Below are 13,465 nucleotides of genomic sequence, written 5' to 3'. Positions count from 1 at the left end.
ATTTTCATTTTGGTTATATTCCCCAAACAGTTGCACCTCCCTCCTTTATTTGATTCTAGTCCTTCCTTTCCCTGCACTACCCCTTGCCCCCCATAGTGTATCTCTGGTTTATAGTTGCTTGTTGATTTTGATTTTTACTTTGTATTGATTAGTCTTTTTACCAGTCTCTTATTTAGGTTTTCTAAATTCCTACTATGAGTGAGACCATCCAGTATTTTTCTTTTTCTTTATGACTTATTTCACTGAGCATGATCCCTTCTAGCTCCATCCATGTTGCTGCAAAACACATGTGTTTATCTTTTTTGATTGCTGAGTAATATTCCATTGTGTATATGTACCACATCTTCTTGATCCAGTCATCTATTTTTGGGCATTTGGGTTGTTTCCACAGAAACCCCACTGAATGGGAGAACATTTTTGCATACAACGCTAACGATAAAGGACTGATCACAAAAATCTAGAAAGAGCTGATGAGACTCAACAAAAACAAAGAAAATAAACCAGTCAAAAATGGGCAGAAGAGCTAAAAAGAAACTTCTCTGAAGAGGAAAAGCAAATGGCCAACAGGCATATGAAAAAATGTTCAACATCACTTGTAATCAGGGAAATGCAAATCAAAACTACCATGAGATACCATATCACACCAGTGAGAATGGCACATATTAAAAAAACTAGCAACAACAAATGTTGGCGAGGATGTGGAGAAAAACGAACTCTCCTGCACTGTTGGTGGGAGTGAAAACTGGTCCAACCACTATGGAGAGCTGTGTGGAGATTTCTGGACCTACTAAACATAGAGCTTCCATATGATCCAGCAATTCCACTCCTCGGTATTTACCCTAATGACACAGAAGAATTTGACTAAGATTTTTTTTTATCTTTTCAAGAAAAAAATTAATTATAAAAGCATAATTATTGACCATGACAGCCTTCATGTTTCCCTCAACTTGACCATGCTTTTGACAGACTTATTCTAAAATGGGCACCTGACCTCCCTTTTCTTAAAGCATTTACTTCAGAAATTTTACAACTGTAATTCACTTTCTACATTTTTAAAATATGCATCTTCTACACCTCAGAAATGCCATGCTTGAATAAATGGGTATTATATCTTTGAAATGAAGTAAGTACAAATGGTAGAACTGACCAAATTTTCTCCAACATCTTCCAGATTTATTTTTTTCAGCATTTAAAAATCTTTCCACTTTTTTTCCAGTGGATGTGATGTCACTATCTCTATTTTTGCAATAGTCTTGACCACTATTATAATCACCTTAAATGAAGCTGCCTTTCCATTTTTAGTCAGTGTCCAGTGTGATTTTTCTTTTATTCTATTTACAGCAAGAGCTTTAAAAGCTTAAAAGCAAGAGATATGAAAGCTATAAAGCTTAAAATCTATTTCATAAATAGAAATAAAAATGTAAAAAGAATTTGTGAAAAGGTAAGGATGATAGAGATTTTAGGAAGTTATTATGATTTAGAGTCTTTAAAGTAAGATCATTTAGTTAACACCTATGTGAATCTGAAGTTAATACTGCACAGAAAGCTCTAGAACCTTAAGTAGAGCACCTAATATCTGTGTACCTTGCATTCCTCACTCATGAAATGGAAAGAATACCAATTTTACTATAAGACTTAAGAATAGTCAGAAGTTATTTGGTACTAATGAATTGGCATGTGTAATGTTTTAAATGTCTATAAGTTAAATCATTCTTTTCTCACATAGTTAGGTGGTATTTTTCTCAATTTTACATGTGAGGAAACTAAAGTATGGAGATAGTAATTATCTTGATAAAGGATATTACCTCATAAATGACTGACCTGCAGTGAGAGTGCAAGAACTATATTATTTTAGTGAAGTAAGCAATATTTGTGAAAGTGCTTTCAGACTGAAAATATCAAATATAAGAAAAATAAGACATTCAAAAAAAACAAATGTCTAGTCTGGAAAATAAGGAAAACTAGTTGGTTTCTAAAACTGTTCTGATTGTATGCATTCTGGCATGTGGGTAATAATAAACAAAAACTCTATAAACTGTACTTTCCTGACATTATAAAAGAACATATGTCTGTATCACTTTTTCCTACAGCTTAAATATCTACATTCTGGGATCAGAACCATCATCTCTCAGGGAATATCGTTCTTCATAATACTGAGAAGGACAGATGGGAATTTGTGACTTCTCTCCTCTGAAAGCAAAGAAGAGGAAGCCTTGATGCTGTGAACCTCTCTTGGTTCCTCTGGCTGGCACCTGCCCACGGCGACCTCTTGGATCTCTCCCCAGAGCCTCCTCAGCGACTATCCTAAAGATCAGGTCTCTGCTACACACATCTGTCACCATATTCCTTGTGCTTTTCAGGCAACAGACTTGGTTGGTTGGTTGGGTTATTGGAAATATTGATAGTTATTTACAAAAATGCACTAGTGCACATAAGCTTTGTCTGATTTGGGGATTTTTTGTTCTATTGACTTTTTTTCTTGCTCATTGCTTTTCAGTTATTTTCATACTTCTTAACATATTCTGTAGGACAAGCAAGGAGACATATGCAAACTTAAAAAGAAAACATACAAGTATAATTGTAAGCAGGTGTCTGACAAGGTGAAGCTACAAATGAAAGAGTTCTGGGGTGTGACTTCTACTCAAGGGGTGCGGGGTAATTTCCTGTGTTTTATGTGCTGTTCTAGTCTTAGAATTTTTTTTTTTTTTACTAATGAGCATGTTTTTTTATGGTAATAGTAAATAAATATTTATAATAACACCTTGGAAATGCATTAAATGTTAGCTTCAGGTTTTAAAAAAAAAACTATCTTTCAAAACATAAGCAAAATGTTCAGTTTCTTTTTCATGTTTAATATTGATTCTATCTGAATGCAAAAGACTGGCTCAACCTTGGAGTCTAGAAAATAATCGGTTAGCCATTAATTGAATAGACTAAGTTGCATTGCTCAAAATTGTGTACTTGCTTCTATAAATATTAGTAGTAGCATTAAAAGTTAGAAATCAATGCTCAGGTATTGTTAAGTACAAGTATTTTAGTGAACACCCAATATGCTCCTAGTCCTGACTATTATATCATGTGTGACTCAGTTCTAACTAAATTTTTATGCCATACAACAAGCATCAGGATGATCCATTCTTTGTGAATGTAGATATTTATCACATATAGATAAGCATACAAACATTTATATGAACACTAGTACTGTATAAGATAATTCAGAAAAAGAAAATAACATTCAGAAAAGAAAATAATAAGAGAAATGCCAAACAGACTAGAAAATGTTTTTAAAACATTCTAAGATTTCTGGAGGCCTGTGTTCCTAGTAGGAAACTGAAAGGTAGATAAGCTCTAGAAATTCTGGCTTTAAATCCACATACAATGTAGTCACCAAGAGAACCTAAATGCTTCAGTAAAACTCATAATATTTTAAATGTAGGGCATGGGGGGATGTGAAATCTTTTATCCTCTTGGAGGAAAGTAAAGTGTTAGTGATAGGCACAGCAAGGAAGATCATTTCTAGGGAGGCTGGAAAGGAAATGATACCAAGGAGCCAATAACAAAAGAGGGAGAACCAGGGCAATACTGATGGCTGCAGTCATACATGATCGATCATGGACTGGTGGGAAAGCCAGGAACTCAGTTTGCACTCACAAAGTGAAAGACTTTAAGTCCCACTCCTTTGGTTCTGAATATTAGTGCTTTACCGAAAAGAAAATGCTTCTATGGATTCTGATACCATAAATGGAATTATGACACAGGTACATACCACTCAATATACTAAAGAAATTGAGAGGAATGTGGAGACAGTGAGAGCTGGAGTGGCAAAGGGCTTTTCCATGCAGGAAATGGAATCTGAGCAGGGCACTGGTGAATGGGCAGACATGGGCAGGCAGACACTGGTGAGGGAGAATTCAGTGAGGTGAAGTAACAGTAGAGGCGAGGAAGAAGTAATGTGGGAATATCAAGCTAAATAGAGGGAAATGAGACTTTTTCTGTAGGTGGCGCAAATAATATTTGGCCTGTACAATTTTATTTATTTATTTTTTTTAAATATTTACTTATTTATTCATACAAGCACTGGGTAGTCAGAAGAGTGGGAGGGTGAGAGAATTCACCAGAGACAGAGTGGGGAGAAGAACAGGCAGACAGATGGAGGACACTGCCGAGGGGAGCAGCAGGCGGCATGCCATGTGGGACCCTCCCCAGTGGCCGGGGATCGAACCGGCGCTGAAGAGACTGCGGGCAGCTTCGCAGCCCAGTGCTCAACCGCTGCGCCACCGGGGAGGCCCTGGCCTGTATAATTTTAAAATGGACTTCTAAACAATATCTTCAAGGGAAATGAAAATGACATGTTTTTTTTTTCCAACCAAAATGACAAATGGAAACTTTTCTATTTCATGTAAAAATACTGATTTTTTTAGCTTACAATTTTTTTACAAAAGCTAGACAGAGGAGACAACAGGGCCCACCCCATGAGTGAAGCCCTCATGTAAAATATCTTGGTTCATGTTATAATAAGCATTACTGTAGTTGTATTTCAAGTATCTGTGCACAACTGTGAGGAGTTGGGAAGAGGGAGAAGAGAGCAATTCAATAGCTTGTTTTTCCTAGGCTTTTTCAAACAGGCAGTTCTCACAGAACAGGACATTGTCAGTGCTCACCTCACATTAAATATGCAGTGAGGAGAGTAGGATTATAATTTTAATCAACATGAAATATGTTAAATTAGTTACAGAAAGACCATTTATTATTCTTTTTCAGCAATATATTATGGATATTTGTGTCTTAAACCCTTAATCAATCATCATAAATCAGCAACCTTGAATTCTGAGATATTCAAAGAAAACTCAGTGGGAGAAACTTCCAAGAATTAACTAGAACAAAGTAATTTTTTCCTTGTTTGCTAATTAATTGAAATTAATGCAGTTATAGACATTTCCCATTTTCATATCTACCACAAGGTTCACCCATAGTTATATCCATTTATTCGGATTATCATTTTATGATATTAAATATCTTTCAAGACCCAACTTAAATTACTCTCCCTACATAAATCATCCTTGACAAATCTAGGCTCCATTAATCTCTCTCTCTCAGACTTTTTTTGATCTTAAGACAAAAAGAAAAATTAAAACAACTGAGTACAATGATTTATGAATCCAGGTACTGGATTTGGATATACTTCGGTTTCGAACATCCTCTGCTAATTACTTAATTTCCTTTAAGACTCAGTTTTTTCTCTTTGATAGAATGAAAATGTTAGCAATTCTTAGGGTTGTTATATGAATTGAATGAGATCATTTTCCTATATGAATTGAATGATGATTAACTATAAACTTAGTAATGTGAAGCATTTTTGGTAATAACATTAGTATTACAATTAAGCTCTCCAGACACAGAAACTTGTAGGAATGGAATAACTTTTGATATCCACTACAATGAAAAGTAATGACTATGATGCTTTTTTATGTTAATAAAAATCCTAACCATCCTTTGTTACACAGCTCAAATCTTATATCTAGCATTAAGACTCACAAATTCTTCAGTAGCCATTAATCTCCTTTGATTTATCCTGTATTTTTTTTTTCAAATAATCTTCAAAAGTCATGTTATTGTGTGAATATTGGAATTTTGAGATCATATCCCCAGGAATCATCATTAAATCCATATTAAATTTCTTTGCATTAAAAAAAAAAAACAATTGTACTTCTAAAACATTGAAAACCAACTCTGACTGAGGTTATTTCAAGCTAGGATATTTTCCTCCTGTCATTTTAGTATATGCAATGAGATAGCTGAGAAAGTGTTTCAAAGTTTGAGTGATACTGAAGGATTTAATCATAATAGTTCTACTTCTTTTATAAGGGATTTCATATTGGAATATCTGAGGAATTTAACTTCTTTGTGTATGAAAAATCTCATTTATAGAATGGTGCTACCTATATCTATAGTTACAGAACCACTGGTAATCTGTGATGGCATGTAGAACACCTGGTATTATGTGTAGCACATTTCAGATTCTTCATATATTTTAGATTGTAAGAAGTCACAATCATCAAAGAATACAGATGCCCAGATGACTTGCCCAAGGCAGTGCAGCTAACATTAGAACCCCAGCTTCCTGAATCCATATTCAGATCACCCTTGGGTAAGCAATTAAAAATACCTTTTAAATATTTCATGTGCTATGGATGAAAGTGCATCATTTCAGTACTAGCTCATTGGCAGAGTTATTTGTAGCTGATTAAAATGATGAAAAAGTGAAGTAAATAGCCCAAATATCTAACATAGGTTTTTTTTTTTTTTTTTTAAAGGTCAATGTTCCAGAGATATAACTGGCAAGGAGAGCCAATATATTGACAATTATCTTATCCTACTTAGGAGTTTTGGTCTGATATTTGCTTGATTCCTAGTATTTCATGTTGCTGCTTTCCAATACAGTATGGCCCTAAATTTATTCTGATGTTTTACTTATTTAAGGAGACTGTCGATCTACTTTTCATATGCATTACTATTTACTTAAGGTTTTTAAAGTTGACTTTTTATTCCAGAAGCAAATATATTTATAGAAGAATTTTATGTCACTACTATTATACCTTTATAACTACTTTAATAAAGTCACTAAAATGCATATGCAACCATCAAAACAGATATAAAATGTACATGTATATTTATTTAGATGTGCTTGTCTTTCTTGGTTAGTTCATATAAGCATAGTTGGGAACCTAAGTTTGCCAATTAGGTAAAGTGACACTGATTTGCAGTACTGCCAGTCATCCTGCTTCATCCAGGTATCCCTCTGGAACTTATCACTAGGCTTTTATGTGAACTCTGCTCTAATCAGATAGAGCTCCTCACTCCCACCCACACATCCTCATCATCATTCTCAATGTTATGACTTCATATTACACCTGAAAAGATTATCACCTCTCTTTCTGTCTATCAAACTCGTCGATTTTTCAGATCCAATCTTACCACTTCCTTATGGCCCCAAATTGCTTTATCCTCATCTTGTTCAGAGTTTATACAGCTCTTATTACCATCATACTAGGTCATCACAGAATTTCAAAGAATTAGCCTCAAGAGTTTATGAAATTTATTACATAGGAAAACTGAAGTCTCCAAGGAAAAAAATGCAATTTCCAAATATGGGGAAGACATTTATTTTAGCTTTTGTACTGGTGTTTGGTTTTTATCCAGAAATTGTCTGCAAGACCAATGTCTAGCTACTTTCACCCCTTTTCCCTTCTAACACTTTTTTTTTAAGGAACTTTTTTTTAAAGATTATTTATACAAGCACTGGGTACAGTCAGAAGCACAGGAGGGGGAGAGAATTCACCAGAGCCAGAGTGGGGAGCAGAACAGGCAGACTGATGAAGTGCAGTGCTAAGGGGAGCAGCGGGCGCAATAGGAGAGGTCTGTCACGCCATGTAGGACCCTCACTGGTGGCCGGTGATTGAACCAGTACTGCAGAGGCTACAGGCAGCTTTGCAGCCCAGCGCTCAACCACTGCGCCACCGGGTAGGCCCCCTTCTAACACTTTTTATAGGTTTGGATGTTACACTTACTTCTAACTTTTTGAGTGAATATTTGTTATTGGTTTAAATATTAACATAGGACCATATAAACAAAAGATTGAAAGGAATCTCAGTATTTTTAAATAGTGGGGTCAGGAGCCTACTCTTAAAAAACATTGGTCATCTTATAAAGGTCTGGTTTATATTAGTATTTCCATATTATCACCATATGCTCCCCCGTATATCAGGACTTTATACTCAGACTGAATGACAAATCATACCACTTTGACTTTTCTAGTTCCCCAGCTTTATAATGTGTATATGGAGATAAAGATGATAGGCAGACAGAATGAATCTCCTTTTTGTGTTACTTCTCTTGACAACTTTGGATACTACAGCTTCTTAACTGCGTATTTGTGAACATTGTTTGGTTAAAGTATATTTTCGGGCTCATACACATACATACGTATGTGGGAGAGGGAGGAATATTCACAGTTGTGAATATTCCATTTTGAGACTACACCAGAACTTGGCAAGGGGTAGTTTCCTAAAGGTTAGGTGCAATGAGAAGTTGAGACCAAATCAATAAACTTTTTATATTTTGTAGCATTTAAAATCCATTGGTCAAGCTTGAATTTTTAATGTCTTTATGACTTGTTTTGAAAACTCCTAGAATTTGGAAAACAGTGGTTAACTAACCTAAGCTGAATTTCTAAATATTAGTACATTTTATTATAAAAGAAAGATAATTAGTTTCATTAATATCACCATCAATTTCATTGGGAAAATTCTTAAGTATGTGGTAGATAGAGTTTCCAAAATTCTAATTTTTATTTGTAACTTTGATAATATTTATTTTCATTGAAGTAGAAGCTCATTCGTTCACTTTTTAAAATTTTGACATTTTTCACGGATTCTCTGAACAAGTCCCAATGGTAGATAGACCATGTTTTGAGAACCACTGGTGTAATGTTATAGTTATATTGGACTACAAATGTCACTAATGGGTATTTTTTTCCCCCATAGATGAAAGAAGTGCCACCAATCAAGTAATATGTCCTTTATACTTTCAGAAAATAATTATTTCCCTCTAAACCCAGGAATGCTATTTACAAAGGGTACTTTTTTTTTCTCTCAATCTTTTTTTTTGAATTTATTTTTTTATTTTCATATTTCCCATACAATTACAACCCCCTGACTTTAACCCTAATCCCTCCTTTCCCCGCCCCCCCCCCCCAAAGTGCATCTCTGGTTCATAGCTGTTTGTTGATTTTGATTTTTTTCTTTCTTATAGTTATTCTTTTTCCTGGTACTTTCTAGAGGAATGTTTCCAGGATTTGTTAATTACTCTGATCTACCAACTAAGTTAGGATCAAGTACAGGATCATAAATTGACAAGTAGTTAATTATTATTATGACTGTAACTTCCTGTTCTGTGGATTCAATGTGGTTCTCAATTACCAAACACTGCCTCAAAACTATCAGTTTTGGAAATAGGTGAGGATACAAGATATAAAATACATTTTAAATAGCACAGTTGTTTTTTCCCCTTTTCTTAAAAAATATTTAAGTATGGTACTTTATGTCAGGAGACAAAATCTACATTGGCATGAAATCAGGCAGTTTGATAAGGGAAACAGTTCACCAGGCTAAGAACAGAGATAAACAGTGTAACAAAGAGGAGATCACATCTCTCCTTAAGAATTGGTAGCAATACATTCCAAATACATATGCAAAGATAAAAATATTTTAGGAATAGCAATAAGGAGAAATAAGTATATGAGTGAAAGGAGTGATTGTTTTCAAACATTGTATGAAGGTCAAGGAAAATAAAAGCAATACCCTTATTCTCAGTAACCTCAATATCTTGGGAAAAACCCTTATTTTTATCACCACCTAGTCTAGAGGAGAGAGCTATATAGGTTCTGCACTTTATATAAAGCTGGACATTTGCTATAACAATGACAAATATTTCCTGAGATGAGGAGAGAAGAGTCACCAAATAAGATGCTTCACTTACTCTATCTTTTGGTTGGAGAATAGCAGTTTGACAGAGGAAAAAAAGAAAAAAAAAACAATCAGGAAAACTGTACCACTCTTCAATTCTTATTGGGAGTTTGCCTTTCTCTTATATATTTAAGACTACTTTTTCTAAAATGGTGAAATCTCAACTCTAAAGTGTTAGACTAGACTTAGAAAACACAAATTCAGTTTATGGACAACTTCAGCACTTATTGTTTTAGTAGTTTTGTTGCAAACATTGGCTGATTTCTGCTTATCCCAATCTATTAATGCTTCTTAAAAGAACATAGATGGGAATGTGAATCAATGACAGTTAATTAAAAAGCATGAGGATTTTGATGGGATGTTGGGGAAGACGAATGTGCTATTTTGCACTGGCCATAAACTTGGAAGGAAGTGACCAGGGGACTACTATAGTTTTGTCTTGACATCATGATAGAAAAATCTATCTGAAGATGGAACTATCACATAAAGGAATCAATACACAGAGAGAAAACAAGTTTTGGAAATATATATATTTTGCTTGGCTCAGACTATACTAAAAGTCACTCCTGTTCTAGAATTTTCAGTTATTCTGTGAACTCCTTTACTCCATCTTCCCCCCCCCCACCCCCCTGTGTTTTCTAAGTCTAGTATTTCCAGTCTGGTATTCTTTGATTTGCAGTTGATTTAATATGTAAGTGAAAGAAATTTTCATGGTAGTTGTATAATGCTCAGTGGCATCAAAGTCTTACACCAAAAAAAAAAACAAACAAACAAAAAAAAAAAACCCACACCAAAAAATGCCCCAACACTGAACCATAATTTAATCAAATCATTTCACTTCTTGACATTCACATCGGTCATCTCAATTCTCTGTTGTTTCTATTTTCCACCCTGTCCTAGTCTACTTATAGGCAACATTTAATGATAGCAGTAACCAAAATGCCAACTTCCATTTGCGTTGTACTTTATATTCATGAAAACTTTTTCATGTTCATTATCTATTTTAATCCATAAATGATAGATCCAATGTTGTAGGAAGGGAGGGTTTACATTTTACAAATGAGAACAATAATTTATAGATTATGTGATATGCTTAACTCACATGTTGAATCTCTAGTGAAGACAAAGCAATAATCCCCTTCCAGCTGGAAGTCCTTTTTGTTATGCTGCCTTACTCCACAGATTTTGTTTGACACAATTTTTAAAAACGCAACCCTTATCAGGCCTCCCCTGGTGGCACAGTGGTTGAACGCTGGGCTGCGAAGCTGCCCGCAGCCTCTGCAGCGCAGGTTCGATCCCCAGCTGCCGGCAAGGGTCCCGCATGGCACACAGACCTCTCCTGCCGCGCCCGCTGCTCCCCTCAGCAGTGTATTTCAGTCCATCTGCCTGTTCTGTTTCCCGCTCTGGTGAATCCTCTCACCCTACCGCGCTTCTGACTGTACCCAGAGCTTGTATAAATAAATTAAAAAAATCTTTTTTTAAAGATTTATTTATGCATACTTATTTATTTATTTATGCAAGTACTGGGTATAGTCAGAAGTGTGGGAGGGTGAGAGAATTCACCAGAGCCAGAGCAGGGAGCAGAACAGGCAGAAGGACTGAAGTACACTGCTGAGGGGAGCAGCGGGCGGCAGGAGAGGTCTGTGCGCCATGTGGGACCCTCCTCCTGGAGGCCGGAGAGCAGCCGGGGATCGAACCGGCACTGCAGAGGCTGCAGGCAGCTTCGCAACCCAGCGCTCAACCACTGAGCCACCGGGGAAGCCATTAAAAAAATCTTTTAAAAAAATGCAACCCTGATCAGTTTCTTTTTAATAATATGGCATATAGCAATTGACTTACTAGTTTCAGCTTTTACTGAAAGAGCCAACTGTGTTATTTCTGTCATCCTGCATAGAACTGTAGTAAAGTAAGTAGCTGATTGAGTATTCTCATCCAAATACTGGAGGGAATTCTGAAGTTTAGGGAACTCTTCCCCCCAAGTATCCTTAATGTTAAATTAGTACCCCCAAAAATATGCATTTTAACCTTAACATTTTATTAGTTTTTACCCCCCTTTACGATGTTTAAATTGACTCTAATACCACAGTAGGAGCATTATAAGTGATACCTTATATTGGATAGGACCAAGGAATAAGCAGGTATATGTAAAGTAAAATTTCATCTAGAATTGAATTTTTACCATAAAATGATCCTAATCAAATTTCCTAAGCTCTTTTCTCTATGTTCTCTAACATTAATCCTCCATATACATGTAACTTTTTTACTTCTTGGCCACTTGCATAGGAGTAAACATTTTTTTAAATTTCCCATAAACTGCATAGTCTTTCATCATTGAACATTAACATCACATCCTACTCTCCATAAAATCCATCCTGACTTCTCAAAATCCAGTCATCTTTTCTCACTGGACTTCTCTGTCCTTGTTTAATGGAGTGACCTCAACTGCTGAAATAAATTTGTGGACTTCAATGTATTGGAACTGATAAAGTCATGACACTAAAGGTCATCAACTAGTAGTTGAAAGTATTCTGAGGACTTGTGACAACAGAGAAACCAAAGGAAAAAAAAAATCTAGGAAGAAGCACCAGGTACAAAGAAAAAACTCAGCCAAAATAAGTGACTTTTTTGGGACGAGCGATTTATCAACTACTACTTATAAACCGTGGTTTGCTTTTACTTTCATAATTTTACTACTTGATAGAAAGAGATGAGAATGGAGATAAACTGAAAGATTTGATTTTGTTTTCTTTTCAGATTTTTTTTCTAGGATAGCCCGGTAGCTTTTGGAAAAGCCCTCTCTTACATCTAAACTTTTTGTTGTTATTGCTTCTTATTAGCACCCCACAATTCGCACCTTTTCTGATACTGTCATACAAATATATTTTCTGGGCTCCCAAATTTAGTACTTAACTAGTGGATGCAAAAAGGATGTAATAATTTCATGACACATTTCATTTAATCCAAGAAAACATTCATCTCTTCTTTGTGAGGCCAGATGTTCCCTTTCCTTCCTTCCTGAGTGCCCATGGGGTGCTATCCTCCTATTACCCCTCAGACATGTTCAAGAAGAACTCAATGGAGACATGTTCCAGGTTCAAAGAGTAAAATATATAAATCCTGGCTCTAACTCTGACTTGATGGTATGTGTGAAGTTACCGTTCTTTTAAATTATTAGAATCCTCATCTTTAAAGCAGGTGTACTACCTAGATCAAATCAGGTAAATCATTATATGATACCACATTGAATAGCAAAAATATATTGTATGGGAATAATGAATTAAACTATTCAGTCTTGCATTAATTATAATTGTTGTCCCTGTATCTCCTTTCCAAATTCTCTAAAACAATTCTCTTACAAAGTTATAATAACTTGGGATTGCTTTTTTCCCCCTAAGACTCAATTTTTACCTCTTTTTTCTATCTTTGATTAAAAAAAAAAGTTTACATGGTGTCTTGATGCAAACCACTAAAATAAGAACTCCTAAATCCAATAAAGGTGATGGAATTGCTGTATAGTGTTTTTGTTATATGGAAAAGTTCATATTGTGGAGTAAAAGCTGATTCATACTATTCCATTTATTAACAGAGGGATGAAAAATCTTCAAGACCTGCCTTGCTAACTGAAGGAGCAATTTTTCTTGCAAAGTTATGGGAAATAACACAAAAATGATGAAAACAACTATTGACTAAGTTGACACTGGTGAGAGGAATACACATCTACCTATGTTATTTCCTCTCCACAGAAAAAATTTGAATATGCCAAAGGCTATAGAAAAATTGCTATGAACATATTTATTGTTTCCCCCTCATTGAAACAAAGGGAAGGATGGCAGAAACATCCATACTTGATTTTGACCACAGTGAGTTGGGTGCTGGTTGCAAGAGATTGCTGGAGTTTTCCCATTGGGATGTCTTTCATTAGGCACCGCATCAAGTGGACA

At 35.3% G+C, this 13,465-nt stretch overlaps 1 protein-coding gene and 1 long non-coding RNA gene across 7 annotated transcripts in view; one reads left to right on the top strand and one right to left on the bottom strand.

Annotated features, from left to right (window-relative positions):
• LOC129145589 (uncharacterized) overlaps positions 1-2,666 on the top strand; it is a 203,073-nt gene extending 200,407 nt beyond the window's left edge. Inside the window, exon 4 of the long non-coding RNA XR_008551366.1 lies at positions 2,091-2,666. This is a non-coding gene — a long non-coding RNA (uncharacterized LOC129145589). The remainder of the gene's footprint in view (positions 1-2,090) is intronic.
• Positions 1-13,465, bottom strand: part of RIT2 (Ras like without CAAX 2) — a 460,431-nt gene that overhangs the window by 30,274 nt on the left and 416,692 nt on the right. The gene's annotated exons all lie outside the window — the stretch shown is intronic.

Source organism: Talpa occidentalis, unplaced genomic scaffold (genome assembly GCF_014898055.3).
Source record: "Talpa occidentalis isolate TD23 unplaced genomic scaffold, MPIMG_talOcc4v2.1 talOcc4.13, whole genome shotgun sequence".
In the NCBI taxonomy this organism is placed as follows: Eukaryota; Metazoa; Chordata; class Mammalia; order Eulipotyphla; family Talpidae; genus Talpa; species Talpa occidentalis.
This window is presented reverse-complemented; position numbering and strand designations above follow the sequence as displayed.